Source organism: Dipodomys spectabilis, unplaced genomic scaffold, assembly GCF_019054845.1.
Source record: "Dipodomys spectabilis isolate Male_0828 unplaced genomic scaffold, ASM1905484v1 ptg000232l, whole genome shotgun sequence".
Taxonomy (NCBI): Eukaryota; Metazoa; Chordata; class Mammalia; order Rodentia; family Heteromyidae; genus Dipodomys; species Dipodomys spectabilis.
This window is the reverse complement of record NW_024870909.1, coordinates 986,357-1,008,694: the sequence shown is the minus strand read 5'-3', so window position 1 is coordinate 1,008,694 and position 22,338 is coordinate 986,357.

Genomic DNA, 22,338 nt, shown 5'->3' with positions numbered 1-22,338 from the left:
ATAAACAATCCTTGGGAAAACCGCAGGCAAGCAGGTGCTGGAGTGCTTGGTGACCCTGCAGTCAGGCCACAGTTGGTGTTTGTTTAAAAAAGCAACTCTGCAGTTTAGCATGTATCCTCTTGAGACTCCCCTGTGGTGCAAGCCAACCAGTTTAAAGAATGTCGGCCCCCTTGATCAAACCAACAACTTGTTTCTGGTCCTTTCCCTCTTTGTAGTGTGCCAATCATACTATAGAATTGTTTTGTGATTTTCCTGGGGTTTGTAGTGATTTGTTACAAGAAATTATGATGTATGCAAAGCCCTACATTCCCTAAAAAAGTGTATGAAAAGTGTTGTAACTATGGGCTCGGGGCCTCTCAGCATCATGGGCTGCTGCCATGTACACTGCGGGGACCAAGCTCAAGCTTCCAATAAAGACTCCTTTGCTTTTACATTGGTGATAGTCTCTGATGGTCTTTTGGGTAAGGATTTCCGAGTTAGCCTTTACAACACCCCCGGTGTTCATTCCTACACCAGAGACAGAGTAACTGTGCCAATGGCACAGGACAGACAGGGAATGAGGACTGGAGTCTGGACCCGTGTAGCCCCGAGACTTCCTCTAGAGGGCACTAGGACCTCTTGACTGCCATTCTCAGAGGCAGAGGTGGGGCTCTCTTCTGGCTCACCCTTTAGTCTAGATGGCAGATCTGGGATTCAGAGAGGGCCAACTGAAGGTGGTGCAGGCTTGGGTAGAGGCTGGTGGGAAAACCAGAGGCCCTGGGCTCTGAGCAGGGTTGTTTTTGAGTATTCTCACAACCTAGGAACATTGCTGGGATGGATCAGGCCTTTTCTCCTTCCTGAGAGAGAGGGACATAGAGCCCTCCAGTCTGCTTCCCTTGGCTGTGAAATCCTTTCGTTCCCACATCCTGTGGTTGGATAACTAGACCTCACCTCACTGTCCAGTGTCAATGCAGGACAGTGAGAGATCCTGAGTCTCTGATAAGGTCAGGGATCCTCAGTATGAGATTGTACTTGAACGTCCTAACTTGGTGCATGGTCAGTCCCATCTAAGATTGCCATGATGTAGGACATAGAATCTAGAGAATCAGAGCAGGATTGGGTCTGTTCTGGGAGTCTTGAGTATTATGTGTGAGCTTTGAGCTCCAGTGTGCCCATCTGCTTCCTTTTCTTGGGTGGGTCTTTGCTAGAAAAAGCTTGAAACTAGAGACTGAGTCCTATCCCTTGTCTTTGATGCTTAAAGCTAGCATTCTACCATTTGAGCCACAGTTCCACTTCCAACTTTTTTGGGTGTTTAATTGGAAATAAAGAGTTCTCATGGACTTTGCTGAGAAGGGTGCATCCAAATACAGTCCTCAGATCTCAGTCTCCTGAGGAGATAGGATGAACGGCATGGAAAAGTATCTTTGGCCGGCTGCCCGTAATTCATGGGTGTCATCCTAGTTATTTAGGAACTGAGATCTGAGGATCACGGTTTAAAGCCAGCTTGGGCAGAAAAGTTCTGTGAGACTTGATGTCTGGTGGACCACCAGAGAATAGGAAGTGGCGCTGTAGCTCAAGTGGGAGAGTGCTCACCTTCAGCTGAAGAACTGAAGGACAGTGCCCTGGCCCAGAGTTCAAACCCCCTGACCAACAGAAAAAAAGAGGTGACTACGTTTTCCACATAGCAGTGTGTACAGTAGGAAATGCCATGCTGGGCTATGAGACATTCCAGGTATGTGAGAAGCTCAATGTTTTGTCTACAGTGGGTCTGAAGTCTGGAGTGCCACCTTCTCGGGGGTGGGATGTGATCCTAATGGAGGGAGTTCATGGTTCTCTTCTCAGAGACTGCTGAAGCCTTGGGCTGTCCGTGTGTGTGTGTGTGTGTGTGTGTGTGTGTGTGTGTGTGTGTGTCTGTGTGTGTGTGTGTGTCTGTGTCTGTGTCTGTGTCTGTGTGTGTTTGGAGGTAGAAGAACTGGGCCTTGAACTCAGGGCCTAGGTGCTGTTCCTGAGCTATTGTGCTCAAAGCTAGTGCTCCGACACTTGAGCCACAGCTCCACCTCTGGCTATTTGGTGGTTCACTGTAGATAGGGGCCTCACAGACTTTCCTGTATGGGCAGGCTTTGAACCGTGCTCCTCAGATGTTAGCCTCCTGAGTAGCTAGGATGACAGACATGAGCCACCCGTGCCGGCTTTGTGTGTATGTGTGTTTGTGTGTCTGTGTGTCTGTGTGTCTGTGTGTCTGTGTGTAGAAGTGGGTTGTAACACGGAGCACTGGACCCTTTGGTAACTTATAACTGCTATCTTTGGGGGATGCATGTTTTTTTTGGCAGAGGTTTAGGGGCCTGTAAGGGTGGAACACTTGAAGGGGACTCAGCACCATTAAATTATAAGACCAAAGGATCTGTGTGCCCTGGAGGTGTCTACTCCCTTAGGCCTGGTTGGTGGCAGAGAGAGCTCAGGAAGACCTGGGCGTGGGGCCCGCAGAGGGTGACTCCCCAGGGGGACAGACAGCATAGCCAGCTCTTAGTAAGAATGTGAGCCCTGTTAGTATGGAGTGCACTGGTATGGGTCAGAGACCGGTTCTTCTCATAATGACGTCTCATGTGTGAGGCCAACCCTATTTTAAATCTTGACCTGTGATCTTCAGATTTCAGTATCCTGAGTAGCTAGAATTACATGCATGAGCATCTGGCACAAGGCCTCTGATTCTTTTTGGTATATTAGGGTTTGTACTCAAAGCCTTAGACTTGCCAATCAGGTCTTCTACCATGTGAGCTAAGCCTTTCTGTCTTGGGCGTATATGCTCAGGCTGGGCTGGATCGCAGGCCTCCTGATTGGAGGCATGTGCCAGCAGGCCTGGTCCTCTTTAGTTGGAATGTTAGACATGTAGTGCCACGCTCAGTCATTGGTTTAGATGGATTGTCCCAAACTCTTAGTCCATGGCAGCCGATTCTTGACCTAACGTGAAGCTCTGGATTGGGCCTCGACCATTGGTCCTCAGTCTCCTCCCGAGACAATTTTGAGGAAACAAGGAATCAATACAGGGGGATCTCTGGGGCAGAGCCAGGCATAGAGGGAGAGGCTGTCAGATATGGTTCTTGGAAATTCTATGAGCATATGACAGGAAGATACCCAGAAAACGCTCAGATGGGGCCTGCAACAGGTACGGGATTATGAAACAAAACATGGCTCTCTTTCATCCTTACCCTATCCCCATGAGGAAAGGGATCCTTCACTGTGCTAAGTTTTGTAGCTGGGGAAAATGAGGCATGGAGATGCTAGGTGACCTACTCATGACCCCCAGCTGACAGCAAGCTTGGCCTGACTTCTCTGCCATGTTCCCTAAGACAGTGGATGTTATTCAGTCCACTTCTTGTGGTGGCAAGTCCACTTCTTGTCAGTTGTGAGGCTTGAACTCTGGACCTGGACACTGTCCCCGAGCTCCTCAGATCAAGGCTAGCACTCTACCACTTGAGCCACAGCATCACATCCAATTTTCTGGTGGTTCTTTGGAGATAAGAGTCTCACAGAAATTCCTGCTTGGGCTGGCTATGAACCATGATCCTCAAATCTCAGCCTCCTGTGTAGTTAGCATTATTGTCCTGTGCCACCGACACCCGGCTAAAGTGTAATTCGGATTTTCTTTCTTTCTTTCTCTCTTTTTCTCTCTCTTTCTTTCTTTCTTTCTTTCTTTCTTTCTTTCTTTCTTTCTTTCTTTCTTTCTTTCTTTCTTTCTCTCTTTCTTTCTTTCTTTCTTTCTTTCTCTCTCTCTCACATTCTCTGTCTCTCTCTGTCTCTGTCTCTCTCCCTACCTATCTCTCTCACACAGGAACTGGTTGAATGGGTGCTGGAGGAGGGGGCCCAGGGTCCCCATGTGGCTGGGAGTCAAGGTGGCCCTCTCATTCTGGAGGTGGGCTGTGGGTCAGGAGCTGTCTTGCTCAGCCTATTGAACTAGCTCCCTGAGGTAAGCCCCTCTGTGCCTGGGTTTGACTGTGTCAGATATTCATCATCTGTCCCTCCCGTGAGTCATTCCCCGCTACCTTCTGCTAAGACAGTTTAAAAAAGTGGATATAAGGAGGCATCGCATTTTCCTACCACCCAGCACGATCCAGGGCCTCTGATCCTCACCACCACTTATCTTGCCAGACCCTGGTTATAAGAAAATGAATCCACTCTATGTCTACTTCGCTTTGCTGGAGTGTGTTGTTTTGGGTTGGAGGGGCAGTATGCAGAGGAAAGACACTAGGCCTGATACCTCTTGGGGGACATTTGTTCTTGTGACAGAGCCAAGTCATTGCTGTCAATAAGGAGGAAGCTGCCATCAGACTGACCCGGAACAATGCTCACAGGCAGGTAGGCTGTTGAAGTATAAAACCCACCCATGTCGGCTTCCCACTCACCACAAAGGAGGTGCAGTGTGGGTCGCCCAGGCCTGGCCCTAGAAGATTATAAATGGATGGTGGCAGTCAGGTGCTGGTGGCTCCTGCCTGTCATCATGGTTATTCAGGAGGCTGAGGTCTAATGGTTGTGACTCAGAACCAGCTCAGGCAGGAGAGTCTATGAGATTCTTATCTCCCATAAACAACCTCCCCCCATACACAAAAAAGCCAGATGTGGTGCTGTGGCTCAAGTGGTAGAGCCTCAGCCTTGAGAAAAAGAAGCTCAGGGATGACACCCAGGCCCTGAATCCAAGACCTAGGACTCACAAAAAAAAAATAAAATAAATGTTATCTTACCTGTTATCTTACTACCAAAAAGGATGGATTCAGTCTTCTCTCTGGTACTTGTAGCCAAAGATAAGTGGCTACCTTTGATGTTCTTCTAAACCTCTCCTTCTCTTCATTATCTCTCCAGGCTTCAGTTGCAGGATAGAATTCAGATCATTCCACTCGATGTGACCTTACATACCCTCCCTACCCACCTTCCTTGGGGTGGGGATCCAGGATGGACTCACCACTGGGAGGATGAGGCACCGCAGAGATGGGTGTAAGTATCCCTGAAACTCATTCTCTCTCTCTCTCTCTCTCTCTCTCTCTCTCTCTCTCTCTCTCTCTCTCTCTCTCTCTCACACACACACACACACACACACACACACACACAAACACACACACACACACACACTCACCTAGGCCAATTCAATTCAAAGTAGCCTTTTCCAAAGACATTTTATCTCCTTAGATTAACTGATCTAGGCGACAAACTTGAACCCCTGAAATTGACTATATTAACTGGGGCTTGCTAGTTCACACGAGCTAAACAGAAGCTCAAAAGAAAGGCTCTGGTGCGTGTCACCTCTGGCTCAGGCTCAAGCCTGACAACCTGGTGACTTGGGAGGCAGAGATCTGAGGATCAAAGATCAAAGCCAGTCATAAGCTGGAAAGCCAGAGAGACTCTTCTCTCCATGGAAGCACCAAGAAGCCAGAAGTTGAGCTGTGGCTCAAGTGGTAGAGCAGCAGCCTTGAGCACGAAAACTCAGAGAGAGAGCTCCCAGATCCTGAGTTCAAGCCCACACAAAAAATGGTCCCATCTTGTTGCCCCATACTGCCTGGGCCTCGAGTCCCCTCTCGTGGAGTATGGTACAGCATCGGTCCCAGGGTAGTGGGTGGTGGAATCCAGGCCTTCTCCTTCATGCACTCTCAATCCACACTGGCCAGAAGGCAGATCGTGACAAGGCCGGTAGCCTGCAGAGTGAAGGTCCCTCTCTGCCAGGGCAAATGGAGTGGGCTTCTTAGAAGCAGGACTTGAAAGGGGATCTTACTTAACAAGGAGGATCAGACAGGAAGCACAGAGTGCAAAGATGCTGTAGATAAAGGACAACATAGCTATGCATGATCATTCCCAGCCATGGCTGCTGCTGAGAAACTCGGTACAGATGTGCAAGACTGTCCCGAGACAGGCCCAAGGGGTCACAGTAAAACAGCTATCCAAGGTTGGGATTGTGTCTTAGCAGTATTGGGCTCGCTAGCAAACAGGAAACCCTTGATTCAATTCCTAGGTACCACATACACAGAAAAAAGTCAGAAGTGGCACCTTGGCTCAGATGGAAGAGCACTCACCTCCAGCAAAAGAAGCTCCTACACAGCGCTCAGGCCCCCAGGTCAAGCCCCAGAACTGTCAACATAAAACAGCACGCAAAGGGACCTTGGTGATTGGTGGATGGCTATGCCCTGTAGTTCTTAGTAGTTCCATCCATGCTTTGTGTCTCCTTCTTTGACAGAGGGGAACTGGACACTCCTTCTGCCCTGAAAACTTGGACCCGGTTATCAGCAACCCTCCCAACATCTTCCACCAGGACATGAAGCAGCTGGCCCTAGAAATACTCAGGTACCTGTTGGATGGGGCAGGGGGATACAGGCAGGCCCCAGAAGTCCTAGTGGGTCTGATCTGCTCCGGATGACCAGACCATCCACAGGAGGCAGATGGGAGCTTAGAGAGGGGTAGAGATGTGGAGGGGAACCTTAAATGTCCATGGCCCTACCCAGATTCCAAGCTTCCCTTTCTGTCCCTGAGGGCAGTAGAGGAGTATCTAGGTGGTAGTGTCTAGAGGAGGACTAGGAGGAAATTCTAAAGAATGAGACACCATAAGCCCTGGGCTGCTGTCCCACACCTGTCATCCTGGCTACTTGGGAGGCTGAGATCCAGAGGATCCCGTTTCCCAGCTCAGGCAGGAAAGTCCCATGAGAGTCTCATCTCCAATCTCCAACTGGAAGTGGTTCCATGGCTCAAATGGTAGAGCACTGGCCTTGAGCATAAATCATCATCGGAGACAGTGCCCAATTCCTGAGTTCAAGCCCCTCAACCAAAAACAAACAAAAAAAACCGGAAAGACACCCCTTGCCTGCAAGAGATGGTGAAGGAGTTGGGGTGCTGTGGTTGGGAGACCAGGTGCTGGCCTCAATGTACAGAAATTTCTAAGATCTTCCCAGGTTTGCCCGAGTGTGAAATCACAGCAGGGTGGGCGTTGTCTTACCAAGAACTTCAGAGGTTGTGGCCTGTCTTAGGCAGGGAGTGGGGTGAATGTGAGCAGGGGTGGGATGGTAGTGTCAATTTTATTCTCTCCATCCATGGAAATATGGTTTTGGATGCTGGTGTCAAAGTCCCAAGCAAAGGATTGCATGTGATTTGTAGCCTGACAAGTTGGGTTTCCCTGGGTATAAGAAGGTAACTGAAGCCGGGTGCTGCCAGTGGCTCACAACTGTAATCCTAGCTACTCAGGAGACTGAGATCTCAGGATCGCGGATCAAAGCCAGCTTAGGCTGGCTTTGAACCACCAGATAACCAGAAGTGGTGCTATGGCTCCAGTGGTAGAGCGCACACATTCAGCTGAAGAGCTAAAGGACTGTGTGAAGGCCCAAAGTTCAAACCCCATGACCAACAACCAAAAATAAGGTAGCTGAATTTTCTGCATAGCAGAGTATAAAGTAGGAAATACCATGCTGTGTTATGAGCCATTCCAGATGTGTGAGATGCTCTGAGTTTTGTCTACAGTTGGTCTGAGGATGGTAGTGCTATCTTCTCGGGGGTTGGGATGTTCAGATGCTCAGGGACTGCTGAGGCCTTGGGCTACCCCTGTATGTGTGTGTGTGTGTGTGTGTGTGTGTGTGTGTGTGTGGTTCCCTCATCTTTCTCTGTCCCCTTCCTGGGCACCTGTCTGCCTCTTCCTGACTTCAGAGGTAGCCCCTCCTCCATGGCACCCTGCCTATAGCCCCCTATCTGGGTCTACAATGAGTCCTAAATTGCCAGAGGCCCGTATATTCTAGCTTTTTGTTGGGGCCCAAGTCTGGCTGTCCATAACTTTGGCCGCCTCTAGAGGATTCTGGGTCAGCAGGGCCAGCTGGCATAGGTTCTCCCTGTCCCTGGAGGGGAGGGGCTCAGTCATGCCATGTCCTTTCCTTTTCCTCAGCTGGGCCTCTGGATGCATGTCCATCCTAGCAGGCTGGCAATGGAGTGGGGGAAGGGTGGTTGCCAATGCCTCTGGCCAACTTCAGCCTGATAGCTGACTGAAGGCCGCCCAAACAAGAGGATCGGGGGCTACATGGAAGGTGAGGCCAAGTTATCTTCGAAGTACCCATTGGTGTCTAGGAAATGTAAATGTACCTTATTGCAGGAAAGTCTATCTTCCCCCCCGCCCAGCTGTGCCTCTCAGGTCCTTCTAAACAATTCCGGATAATCATAATAGAGAGGCACAGACTAGATTCCAGGGTCAGGGTAGAGGGGGTGAGAGACTGGTATGGCCAGTACCTCAATGTTCTGGGGCATTAACCTTGACCTGGTTATGACCCCCTTGTGTAAGTTCAATTCTTAACCCAGTGCTAGCCACACACAGGCTACATGTGAGAGTGCTGTGGAAGTGGCAGGAACGAAAGTGAGATCTAGGATGACCAAAATCTGGAATTATGGCCTGTGTGGTTGGGGATGGCAAAGGGTATTTATTTTAAAAAAATCTCAGAGGGCTGGGAAGGTGGCTCAGTGGTAGAGCGCTTGCCTTGTATGCCTGAGGCCCTGAGTTCTATTCCTCAGCACCACATAAGCAAAAAGGAAAACCTGGAAGTGGCGCTGTGGCTCTAATGGTAGAGCGCTAGACTTGAGCTGAAGAGCTGAGGGACAGTGCCCAGACCCAGAGTTCAGGCCCCATGACCGGACCCCCCCCCAAAAAAATCTCAGAACTAGAACTCAGGGCCTAGGCACTGTCCCTGAGCTAACACTGTACCACTTGAATCACAGCTCACCATTCATCTTTTTTAGTAGTTTAGTGGAGAGAAGAGTCTCACAGATTTTCTTGCCTGGTCTGGCTTCAAGCTGCCATCCTAAGAGTTCAGCCTATTGAATACTAGATAGCTGGTATGAGACATTGGCACCTGCTAAAGATGTTAGTGTGTGTGTGTGTGTTTGTGTGTGTGTGTGTTTACCGGGACTTGCACAAGGGTGGTGCTGTACCATGTGAACTAGTGTAGCTTTGCATCCCAGCCTTTTGATGATTCATTGGAGATAAGAGTCTACCCAGGCTAGCTTTGAATCTTGATTGATCCTGAGGTGTCAGCCTTGAGTAGCTAGGATTATAGGCATGAGCCACTGGCACCCAGCTGCAAGGATGTCTTTTCATACGCTCTTCTGTTCTAACAGCTGTCTACTTGCCCTGGCCTAGATCTCTGATCTCTACATCAGCTCCTAGAGCCCATGACTGTGTGGAGAACATAAAGCTCAAACCTGATCCCATTTCTTTGTTCTCAGTGGAGGGTATGTTTTGTCTGAAGCCTGGGTTGGAGAAGTAGCTGTACATGGGTGCTCGGCTGAGACAGAGAGGTACTCTGTTTTATCCAAGAAGGAAAGTGTGGCCAGTTAGGTACTAATATCTCATTCTCTTATATTCCTATCTCCTCAGAGGCTGAGATCTGAGGATTGCCATTCAGTGGCAGCCCAGCTAGAAAAGTCTGTGAGACTCTCATCTGCAAATAACCACAGAAAGCTGGAAGAAAAGCTGTGGCTCAAGTGGTAGAGTGCTAGCCCTCAATGAAAAAAACTCAGGGACAGAGCCTGAGCCCTGAGTTCAAACCCCTGTACAAATATGTGCATGCATACATGCATGCACACACACACACACACACACACACACACACACACACACACACACACACACACACACACACACACACACACACAGGTGTTAATGATGAGCTGAGGTAGAACTGTGGGCAGTCCTGAGGCATAATCATAGTAAACTCTCAAGGCAGATCAAGTTGTTTCTCCCTAAGTCCTTCTTGGGCTGAGGCGTCTGGGACATGGCAGTAAGTCCCATGGAACCTGCCCCTCCATCCATGCATGGGGCCACAGGACCGAGGGAAGGACACTATGGATGCTCCTTTGTAGTTGGCCCATGATTTCAGACCTTCATCTGCCCCTGAGCACTGGTGAGGAAAGCAAGGCTCCAAGCCCTGGGACTCCAGGGGTAGTTACTGCTACAAGCAGCAGCCAGCCACCTGTGGATTTCTAAGCCTACAAGTCTTTCATGAGCCCAACTCAACACCTGTCAAAGGTGTGCCTGACAGATTCACACTTTTGTGATACTTGTGCGAGTGGGCATTACCTGCTGTGTCATCTTGCAGCTCCTGCCCCTCCTGGCCCAGAACGCTGGTATGACATGTAGATTTACTGCTCAGATCCATACAGCACCCATGACAGATGCCATTCTGATTACTCGACCGATGACCTCTGTGCCCCAAGGCTTGACCCTTCTCTGATACTGTGGCCTACTCTGTAGGAAAAGACCTCCAAAGAGGCTGCTCTGAAGACTGGTGGGACACCTAGACATTGGGAGACCATCAGGGGCCCATTGGAAAGTACTCTGCCACAGAGTGAGATCCAAGCAGGCCAGGTGTTGGTCATGGGGCTTTTACTCTGGGCCTAGGCGCTGTCCCGCAGCTCTTCAGCTTACCACTTGAGCCACAGCGCCACTTCCAGTTTTCTGGAGGTTCCTTGAAGTTCAGAGTCTCCCACACTTTCTGGCCTGGGCTGGCTTTGAACCGCGATCCTCAGGTCTCAGCCTCCTGAGGAGGTAGGAGGACAGGTGTGAGCCCCCGGTGCCGGGCTGATCTGGAGTTTCACTACAGTGGACTAGGAGCTCCTGAAAACTTTATTTTTTTAGGTGCCAGTACTGGGGCTTTAATTCAGGGGTCTGGGCTTTGGTCTCTCAACTTTTTCCCTAAATGCTGGCACTCTATCACTTGAGCCACAGCTCCATTTCTGGCTTTTGGTAATTCATCGGCAAGAAGTGTCTCAGTAATTTCTTCCCTCTGATCTCAGTCTCCTGAGTAGCTAGGATTTACAGGGGTTGAGCCACTGGTGGCATTAGGCTAGAAGCTTTACTTTTTTTGGGGGGGGGGTCCAGTCCTGGGGCCTGAACTCTGGGCCTGGAAGCTGTCACTCAGCTCTTCAGCTCAAGGCTAGCGCTCTACTGCTTGAGCCACAGCGCCACTTCTGCCTTTTTTCTTTTTGCTTATGTGGTGCTGAGGAATCGAACCCAGGGCCTCAGGCATGCAAGGCAAGCGCCCTACCACTGAGCCACCTTCCCAGCCCCTAGAAGCTTTTCTTAAGCAAGCTTTCTTCCCTGCATTTGCCCTGACTCCTCCATGCAAATGAGGCCTGAGGGTCAGGAGCTATGAAAAATAGGCTTCCAGCCACAGGAAATGGCTGGGGTCCATGGTGAAAAGACGAGATAATCTTCCCCCTGGGCCCCATTCTGTGACCCCAACCTCTGCCCTACCTGTGACTCAAGTGCAAACCTTGACACAGCCTTGAATGTCCTGTCAGACTTGTCTGAAGCCACAGAACTTTCATTCTTCACAGAACCTTCTTCTTCACAGAACCAACCACACCACCTGCTCTAAACCACACCTCAGGACCGTTGCCCATGCTGGACCTTCTGCCTGAGGCTCTCTGTCCTCTTTCACATCTTAGAACTCCTGTGGAATTTTGGCACTGGTTATATCACCTCATGGAGCAAGTCTTTCCTTCCAATCTCCCTTTTTTTTTTTTTAGTATTAAGTTTCTAGAGATGGAACTTGTGCAGGCTGAGTGGCAAATGCTCTATCTTGATGTGTGTGTGTGTGTGTGTGTGTGTGTGTGTATGTGTGTGAGGTTGTGTGTGTGTATGTGTGTGTGTGTGTGTGTGTGTGTGTGTGCATGTGTGTGCCATTCCTGGGGTTTGAATTCATGGCCTGGATGTTATTCTATCCCTGACCCTTTGTGCTCAAGGCTAGCGCTCTACTACTTGAACCAGAGCTCTACTTCTGGCTTTTTGGGTGTTTAATTGGAGAAAATTGGCTCATATAGACTTTCCTGCTTGCAGTTGTCATCCTCAGATCTCAGCCTCCTAAGTAGCTAAGATTACAGGGGTGAGCCACCAGCACCTGCCCTCTACCCTACCTCTTACCTATAACCTCGGCCCTCCTCTGAGTCCCAGAACAATATATCTCACCAGGCTGACTTTTTTTTGCCAGTCTTGGGGGTTGAACTCAGGGTCTGGGCATGTTCCTCAGCTACATTTGCTCAAGGCTAGCACTCTACCACTTAAGCCCCAGTGCCACTTTTGGCTTTTTCTGTTTCTGTGGTACTGAGGAATAGAACCCAAGGCTTCGTGCATGCATGCTATGTAATCACTCTACCACTAAGCCACGTACACAACCCAAGGCTCACTTCTAATGGGAGTTATGAGCTTACCCCTTTTGTTGTAGAAATCACTGACTATTTCATTTCTTTGCCAATATATGGGACCAGCCTGTGAGTTGGCAATGAGGAATGATAAATGAGTGATAGACACCAGGCCCCGGAGGTCTAGGCTCACATCATACAGAGGGATAGAGAATATGAAGCCAGAACCTTCAACAACTCCTATAGTCTAGAACTGTGGTCTACGTGGAGGCAGTGTCTGGCTTCTAGGTGTCCCAATGGGACACCTCGGCCAGAACATAATGCTCCAGTTCTTTAAATGGCAGAGAAGGATGCTTTGTTCAAGTTGCCGGCTCAGACTTAGTACTTTCTGAGGGCTTGTCCCAGCATGCCCAGGTTGGGTGTCTGGGCATGGGCAACCTGCTGAATGCTCATCATCCATACAAAGATACAAGGAGTTATTGCCTCATCTTTTTTTTTTTTGGCAGGTCTGTGGTTGTACTATGAGCCTAGGCTCTGTCCTTGAGATCCTTTTGCTCAAGTGTAGCACTCTGCCCTTGAGCCACAGACCCATTCATGGTTTTTCTTTTTCATGTGACCTCTTAGAAAGAAGGGTATCATGGACTTTCCCACCCCGGCTGAATTCAAATTGGCATTCTTTACATCTCAGCCTTCTAAGGAGCTGGGATTACAGGCAGGAGCCACTGACACCTTGCTTTCTTTCCTTCTTGTTCTTTTTTTAAATCGTAACAATCTGAAATCTTCATGGTGTCATTCCAATGGTTTGCATTCAAATTAAACTACTCAGGCTTGGAGTTTGAATGCTAGGTCTGCCACCCACAAATGGAGGGAGATCCTGACAAACTCATTTCTGTTCATGTGAATGCTAATGGAATGTTATAAAAGTAATAATTAAATGTGCAGTTGCTTCATGATTCTATTTTAGAATGCCACAGAATAATTATTGGATTTATATCTTCCATTCTAGCATCATGGTATGATTGAGGATATTGACTAATTTTTAATTAATGCTTTCATAAGTATTCAACCAGGATACTTCATTAAATGGAAGCACTAATAACTAATAGTTGGTAATAATATATATATAATTTAATATTCTCACAGTCCCTCTCTCTCTCTCTATATATATGTATAGATATATACATATATATCGCAATCTACATATCTATCAACATATATATATATTTGTATATAATATATATATATCATCATTCCTATGATCAAGACACACTAGTCCCATATATATATATATATATATATATATATATGTGTGTGTGTGTGTGTGTGTATATATATATATGTGTGTATGTATATATATATATATATGTATATATGTATATATATATATGGGACTAGTATATATATAGATATATATATACTAGTATATATATGTAGGATATATATATACATATATATGTGTATATATATATATATATATATATATATATATATATATATATATATATATATATGGGACTGGTGGGCTTGATCATAGGTTCTCAGAATTTCCTGGCAGCTCAGTTTGCCAGAATCTGCACTGCTAAGACTGTGACCCCATTTATGGATTGGGCATTGTAGTCCATGAGTTGAAATCCCAGGATGGCCAAAATTTTATTCTTTGTAGTAAGAAGCCAATTTTGACACATTGTTTTCCTTCTCTACGAAAGTCCTTGGTCTCAGTATGATGTATAAAATATATCCTATGTGATATGATATAATAAAAGAAATGTTATATGTATAATAATACTAAATAAATAAGGGTAATAAATGTCAACGCAGTAAACCCATGTATGTAAAAATATCTCATATATGAACATTACTTTTTCCAGTGCTGGGGCTTCAATTCAGGCCCTAGGAACTGGTCTGAATTTCTTGTCTTCAAGGACATTGAGCCATTCCCCTTCACCCACAGTGTCACAGAGTTACCCAGATCCTGATTTCATATCCCGTGCCTGCCAGAACAATTGTGCAAATTCAAGCCAGGGTATTATTATTACTATTATTATTATTATTATTGCCAAGTACAGGGCTTGAAGTCAGGTCTTCACATCTCTGCCACTGCCAGCACTGGGATCCTACGACCTGAGTTCAAATCTTGGGACAGGGAAAAATATAAAAAATAAAAAGGAAAAGCATAGTACTGAGACGTTCAAGAAGGTAGTTTTACATTTTTATTTTCTTTGTATTGTAACCATCCTGGGTCTAAATGCCAAGGCCCAGAAAGTGTACATGACCTTATATTGCTGATGTTTGGTGGCTATTAAGGAAGCCATAGCCGAAACCAGCAATTTAGATCTGGAGATAGAATCCCAGGACTGCCACTAATGAATGGCGGGAGATTCTAAGAAACCCATTCCCATATGCATCCATAGGAATGGAATGTTATAAAAGTAACAATTAAATTAGTAGTTAGTGTACGATTATATTATAAAATTATACACAACAATTATACTACATTGACTAATTTTCAATTAATATTTTATTATGTATTCAATCATGGTACTTTAAAAAGGAAGGAATTTAATTGCCAATAATCAGTAGTAATATTCTATATGCAGTTACATAGTATACAGACATCTGTCTCTTGTTGTATACATATACATCCATTTATCTGTCAACCAATCTATACATTTATCTGTTCATACTCTTGTCACTCCTGGGGCTGAGTGGTAGGGTGATTGCCTAGTACATACAAATCCCTGGGTTTGATTCCTCACTACCGCGTGCACAAAAAAATCTGGAAGTCATGCTGTCCATCAAGCAGTCGAGCACTAGCTTTGAGCATAAAAGCTTAGGGACTGTGTCTAGACCCTTACTCAAGACCCAGGACTGGCACCCAAAAAAAGAAAATAGAATGTTCTAACTGCAACGATATGAAGATAGGACTGCAAATACCTCATCACAGAGCAAACAGGGAGTCTGGTGCTGAAAGCTGACATCTAACCTGACTTAGCCAGAAGTAAAGCACTGCAACCCAGCCCCACGGAGCCGGATGCTACTGGCTCACTCAGCCCTGTCATCCAAGATACTCAGGGGCTGAGATCTGATACTGGTGGGTTTAAAACCCAGCCCTTGAAGGAAGTCTGCAAAACTCTGAGCTGTGGCTCACAGTGGTAGAGCTGTAGCCTTGAGCAAAGATCTTACAACAGTACCCCCAACCTTCCAGTGCATTCCCTGTGGCTGACCCCCAGCCCTCCCAAAAAGACCCATCCCTCTAAATCATTAGATGTGAATTTTGTGTGGTTTGTGATGTGTTTCTGAAAGCATGGTGATAACGATGAAAGCACCGTACTTCTAATGACTGTGTGTGGGATACAGCTATGTGATGAGTCCTTCATAAGGTGTGTGCTGAGTCCTTCATGGGGTTCATTTTTTCATCTGATCCTTGTAAGAGTTCTACAAGTAAGATGATGGTGTAGATGAGAAGCTTGAGGCTCACCAAAATTATGTATGTACTGAAATCTAGTGAGTTGTCTCCTGCAGACAATTATTTATTTTTCTCAGTCATCAACATTGAACTCAGGGCCTAGGCACTGACTCTTCCCTATTGGCTCATGGCTAACGCCCTACCACGTGGAGCAGAGCACCCTCTTGCAACAGAGAGTTAGATCTAGGCGTCTGTAGCTGAGGTCTGTCACCCTGCCTACTCAAGAAGCTGAGATCTGAGGATCTGGGTTCCAAACTATCCCAGACACAAAGAGAATATTATCTCCTATTCATCACTTAGAAACTTGAAGTGGAAGCTGGGCACCACTAACTCACGCCTGTCCTCTTAGCTACTCAGGAGCCTGAGAGCTGAGCATCAGGGTCCAAAGCCAGCCTGGGCAGGAAATTCTTGAGATGGACGCTACTCTCCAGTGACCCAACAAAAACCTGAAGAAATGCTGTAGCTCAAGTGGTAGCGCACTTGGCTTTAGCTGAAGAACTCAAGGAGAGCACGAGGCCTAGACGTCAACTCCTCCAACACACAAGAAGAGAAAAAAAAAAACCTGAATAGGAAGCCTTAGACTGCTTTGCATGTATGAATCCCTGGGTTTTGATTCCTCAGTACCACATCACTAAAAAAAAATCCTGAAGTGGCCCTGTGGCTCAAGTGGTAAAGTGCTATCCTTGTACAGGAGAAACTCAGGTACAGTGCTCAGGTCCTCAAGTTCCAGGACAAGTGTATGCACACACACACACACACACACACACACACATCACACACACATACACACACACACACACACACACACATATCAGAAGTGAAGCTGTTACACGAAATTGTGTTAAAGCACTGAGCTTCGGTTCTGAGCTCATGTTTAGCACTTAGGCCCTGTGTTCAACCCCAAAAGCTAGCCATCCAGGGCTCAACTAGGAGGGGTCAAAGGTTTCAAAACCTGATGAGATTCACCAGCCCTACACGACAAGAAGCATTGTGATATTACCCATGTGCTTAGATTCAGTGAGCTTCTGGAAACCTAAGGAGGCAACTTTGCCAATTAGGAATCTTTTAATTCGGTTCAGCTCTCTAGTTGTCTGCCAGGAGGACCCTTGAATTAATTGCAGCAGTTTGTTTCAACACTGGGACATAGTCTAACAAAGACAGGATAAGTACAAGGAACTTGGCCTGCCAGAGGAGGTGGCACAAGTGAAGGCTTCTTGTCCAAACAGAGCACTGGGGAAAGAGATAGTTTGGATGCAAAGAGGTCTTTTTCATCTGGCCTTCAGAGCCTGCCCACACTCATCTTCACTAATTGGCCCAGATGGAGTTGTTTTTTTTTTGTTTTTTTTTTTTTTTTTTTTGTTTTTTTGCCAGTCATGGGGCCTGAACTCTGGGTCTGTGCGCTGTCCCTCAGCTCTTCAGCTCAAGGTTAGCGGTCTACCACTGGAGCCACAGCACCACTTCCGGTTTTTTCTGTTTATGTGGTCCTGAGGAATCGAACCCAGAGCCTCATGCTTGCAAGCCATACACTCTACCACTGAGCTATCTTCCCAGCCCCCAGATGTAGTTGTTTATTACACAGCTGTACAAGAGTGAGACCTTTTTTCTGCCAGTTCCAACAATGAGTCAGACTTCCTCCAGCAGCCTGAGGTTCGCAGAAACCCTCAGGCTACACTGGGAACAGTGAGGGGAGCCCCGGAATATGCACTGACATGAAAACGTTCTCTGTGCTATCAAACCATTTTATTCAAAGTAAATTTCCTAGCTGAGTGCCTTTCAACATAGAGACTCTGGATCTTCACCGATAGCAATACATGCATACATACATGGGTAGACATGGAATTACTGTTTTTTGTTTTTTGTTTTTGGCAAGTCTGGAGGTCATACTATGAGCCTAGGCACTGTCCCTGAGCTCTTTTTGCTCAAAGGTAGTGCTATGCCCTTAAGCCACAGCCCCACTCATGTTTTTTTTTTTTTAATTCCTGTGATCCCTTAGAAATAAGATTGTCCTGGGCTTTCCTGTCCCGACTGAATTCAAATTGTCATTCTCTACCTCTCAGACTCCTGAAGAGCTAGAATTACAGGCAGGATCCACTGACACTTGACTTTCTTTTTTCTTGTTCTATTTTTCTCATGACAATCTGAAATCTTCACAGTGTCATTCTAATGGTTTGTATTTCTTAGTAAACTACTCAGGCCTGGAGTTGGAATGCCAGGACCGCCTCCTACAAATAGAGGGAGATCTTGAGAAAATCATTCCTATCCATGGGAATGCTTAATGGAATTTATAAAAGTTACAATTAAATTGACAGTTAGTTCATGATTCTCTTATAGAATATCACACAAAAATTATTGGATTATGTCTTCAATTCTAACACACTGGTTTCGTTCTCCTAATTAAAGAATACTGACTTCTTTTACATTAATACTTTGGTAAGTAAGTGGAGACCTAATTTCATAACTAATAATTCATAATATATATAATTTAATTTCCTCACATTGTCTCTCTCATATATATAGCAAACTACACATCTATCTATCTGTCTATCTATCTATCTATCTTTCTTTCTTTCTATCTATGTATCTATCTATCTATCATCTATCTATCTATATCTATCTTTCTATGTCTATATCTATGCCTATATCTAACAATATATATATATATCTACTATGGCTTAATCTCAGGCCCTCAGAACTGGCTGGCAGCTCAGTGTGCCAAAGGCTTTTGTTCTACAACTGACCCATTCATAAATTATGCATTATGGCCTGTGAGTTCAAATCCCAGCATTGCCAAAAGTTTATATGTGCAGTAAGAAGCCAATTTTGACACATTTTTTTCCTTCTCTGTAAAAGTCTTGTGTCTCAGTATGATGTATAATCCATATGCAAATATATCCATGTGATAAATATAATAAATGAAAAAAATTATATATGTAATAATGCTAAATAAAATAAACAATGAATAAAGAAGGGCAATAAATGTCATATGAAGTAAACCCATGTATGTAAAAAGATCTCATATATGAGTATTATTTTTCCAGTGATGGGGCTTGAATTCAGGCCCTTGAAACTGGTCTGAAATTCTTGTCTTCAAAGACGGTGATCTTCCCCTCACCCACAGTGCCACAGAGTTCCCCAGACCCTGAGTTCAAATCCCAGGCCTCCAGAAAAATGGAGCAAATTCCAAGCCACAGCCTTAATTTTTTTGGCCAGGCCAGGGCCTTGAACTCAGCTTGTGGCAACTCTGCCTCAACGTTGATCACTCGAGGCTGGGGTGCAGGCTCTGGACCCACAGCCCATCCTGAGATCCTAGGACCTGAGTTCAAATCTTTCTGTGGCAAAAAAAGGTGAAGTCTTGGGAAGGTGGCTCAGTAGTAGAGTGCTTGCCTTGCATGCACAAGGTCCTGAGTTCAATTCCTCAGCACCACATATGCAGTAAAAAGCCAGAAGTGTTTCTATGGCTCAAGTGGTAGAATGATAGCCTTGAGCTGAAGAGTTGAGGGACAGTGCACAGACTCAGAATTCTGCCTGACAACCGACAAAAAAAAAGAGGGTGAAGGAAGGAGAAAGATAAAACTGGGAAATTCCAGAAGGTAGTTTTACATAGTTTTTTCCTTTGAATTGTGACCATCTTGGATCTAAATGACAAGGCCCGGAAAGTGTACGTGACCTTGCACTGCTGAAGTTTGATGGGCTATCAGGGAAGCCATAGCCCAAACCAGCAAACTAGGTCCGGGGATCAAATTCCTGCCAACTACGAATGTCAGGAGATCCTAAAAAATACATTCCAATAGACAGCAATATGAATGGAATGTTGTAAAAGTAACAATTACATTAGTACTTAGTGTATGTTTATATTATAAAATTACACACAATAATCATAGTACATTGCCTAATTTTCAATTAATACTTTATTATGAATTCAAGCATGATACCTAAATAAAGGAAGAAATAATTTAATTATTGATAATTGGTAGTAAAATAGTATATATAACTTAATAATATACAGACATCTCTCTCTTGTTTTCTATCTATCTATCTATCTATCTATCTATCTATCTATAAATGTATATATATATATATATATATATATATATATATAAAACAAACCATATATAGTTCTACTTGTCACTACTGGGGCTCAGTGGTAGAGTGCTTGCGTAGTATGTATGAAGCTCTGGGTTCATTTCCACACTATCACATGCAAAGAGAAAGCCAGAAGTGGTGCTGTCACTGAAGCACCAAAAAAAAGTTAGAATGTTATGACTGCAACTATAAAATGACAGGGTTTCAAATACCTCATGACAGAGCAAGCCAGGAGTCTGAAGCTGATGGCTGACATCTAACCTGACTTAGCCAGAGGTCAACAGCTGCAAACCAACTCCATGGAACCAGACGCTGCTGGCTCACCACTAGCTGCTCGGGGATGAGTTCTGAAACTGGTGGTGTGAATACTCAGCCCTGGCAGGAAGTCTGCGAGACTCTGAGCTGAGGCTCAAATTGGTAGAGTTCTAAACTTGAGGAAAAGGTCTTAGGAGAGTACCCTCAACCTATGAGTGCAATCCCCAAGGCTGAGGACCCTCCCCTCCACTAACCACCCCTTTAAACCATTAGATGTGAACTTTTGTGGTTTGTGATGATTTTCTGAAAGAATGGTGATACTGATGAAAGCACCCAAATTCTAATGACAGCTTGTGGGATAGAGCTATGTGATGAGTCCCTCCTGGTGTGCTGGGTGCTGAGGTGTTATGTGCTGAGTCCTTCATGGGGTGTATTCTTTCATCTGGTCCTTGTTAGAGCTCCACAAGTAAGATGAATGTGCAGATGAGAAACTTGAGGCTCAGATATGTCTCCAAAGCACGGCCAAATTTACATGTGTACTGAACTCTATTGACTTGTCTCCTGCTGACAATTGGTTTGGTTTCCTTTTCTCCATCATGAACCTTCAACCCAGAGCCTAGGTGCTTGGCTTCTTCCTTCTTGGGCTCATGGCTTGCACTCTACCACGCGGAGCCAAAGACACCCTTGCAGAAAGTGTCACGGCTTAGGTGTTTTTAGCTGAGGTCTATCATCCTGCCTGCTCAGGAAGCTGAGGATTTGGGTTCCAAACTATCCCAGAAACAAAATGTCCCATGAGACTATTATCTCCTATTCACCACTTAGAAACTTAAAGTGGAAGCTGGGCACCAGTGATTCGCACCTCTCATCCTAGTTATTCAGGAGCCTGAGAGCTGAGTATCATGGTCCAAAGCCAGCCTCAGAATTAGATTCCTTGAGATGGTTATCTCCAAAGAAACACCAGAAAGCCTGAAGGGGCACTGTAGCTCAAGTGGTAGAGTGCTAAACTTGAGCTGAATTACTCAGCTCAGAGACAGCACCCAGGCCCAGGCTTCAACTCCTCCAACTTACAAGAAAAAAAAAATCAAGAAACCTGAAGTGGAGTGCTGGGAATGTGCCTTAGGGGTAGAGTGCTTTGCATGTATGAAACCCTGGGTTTGAATCCTCAGTACCACATCCCTAGAAAAGAAGCCTGAATTGGCTGTGTGGCTCAAGTGGTAGAGTGCTGTCCTTGTACAGGAGAAACTAAGTTACAGTGCTCAGGTCCTGAATAAAAGCTCCAGGGCTGGTGTATGCACATGCACACACGCACGCACACACACACACACACACACACACACACACACACACACAAAGATACAAGAAATGAAGCAGTGACACCAAATGGTAAAGCAAAGAGCTTCTTTTCTGCGCTCAAGGTCAGCACCCTGGCCCTGTGTTTAACCTGAAATCTACCTACCCAAGGCCCAACTCGAAGAGGGCAAAGGTTTCAATATATGATGAGCTTCACCAGCCCTAGATGACAGGAAGCATTGTGATTTTGCACAAGTGCTTAGATTTAACAAGCTCCCGGAATCCTAGGGAGGCACCTTTGCCAATTAGGAATCTTATTAAGTTCAGCTCCCTAGTTGTCTGCCAGAAGGCCTCTTGAATTAATTGTAGTAGTTTTTTTCAACACTAGAACATAGTCTAACAAAGACAGGATGAGTCCAGGAAACTTGGCCTGCCATGGGAGATGGTACAAATGAAGGCTACCTGTCAAAACAGAGCACTGGGAGAGAAAGAGCTTGGGGTGCAAAGAGGTCTTTTTCTCCTGGCCTTCAGAACCTGCCCACACTCATCCTCACTAGTTGCCCCACATGAATTGTTTGTTACACAGCTGTACAGGAGTGAGGCTTTTTTTTTCTGCCTGTTCCAACAATGAGGCAGACTTCCTCCAACAGCCTGGGGTGTGCAGAAACCCTCAGGCTACACTGGAAACAGTGAAGGGATCCCAGGAACATGCACTGTCTTGAAAGCACTCTCTGTGCTATGAAATCATTCTATTCAAAGCAAATTTCCTAGCTGGGTGCCTTTCTTCATAGCGACTCTGGCTGTTCACTGATAGAAATACATGCATACATACACAGACACAGAGACTTAATGGCTCTTTTTTTGTGTGGCCGCTCCTGAGGCTTGAACTGTGAGCCTAAACATTGTCCCTGGGGTCCTTTTGCTGAAGGAGGCCCTTTATTGTGTCTTAAACCATGATTACCCTAGGCTGGGGTGCAGCATTTACACCCACAGATGAACCATGGATCCTAGGACCCGAGTTCAACTTCTAGCACTGGCATAAATCAATCCAAGCAACAAAAATGGAGGAGGAAAAAAACAAGCAGTTTTACACAACCATTTTACCTTTGTTTCCTTTG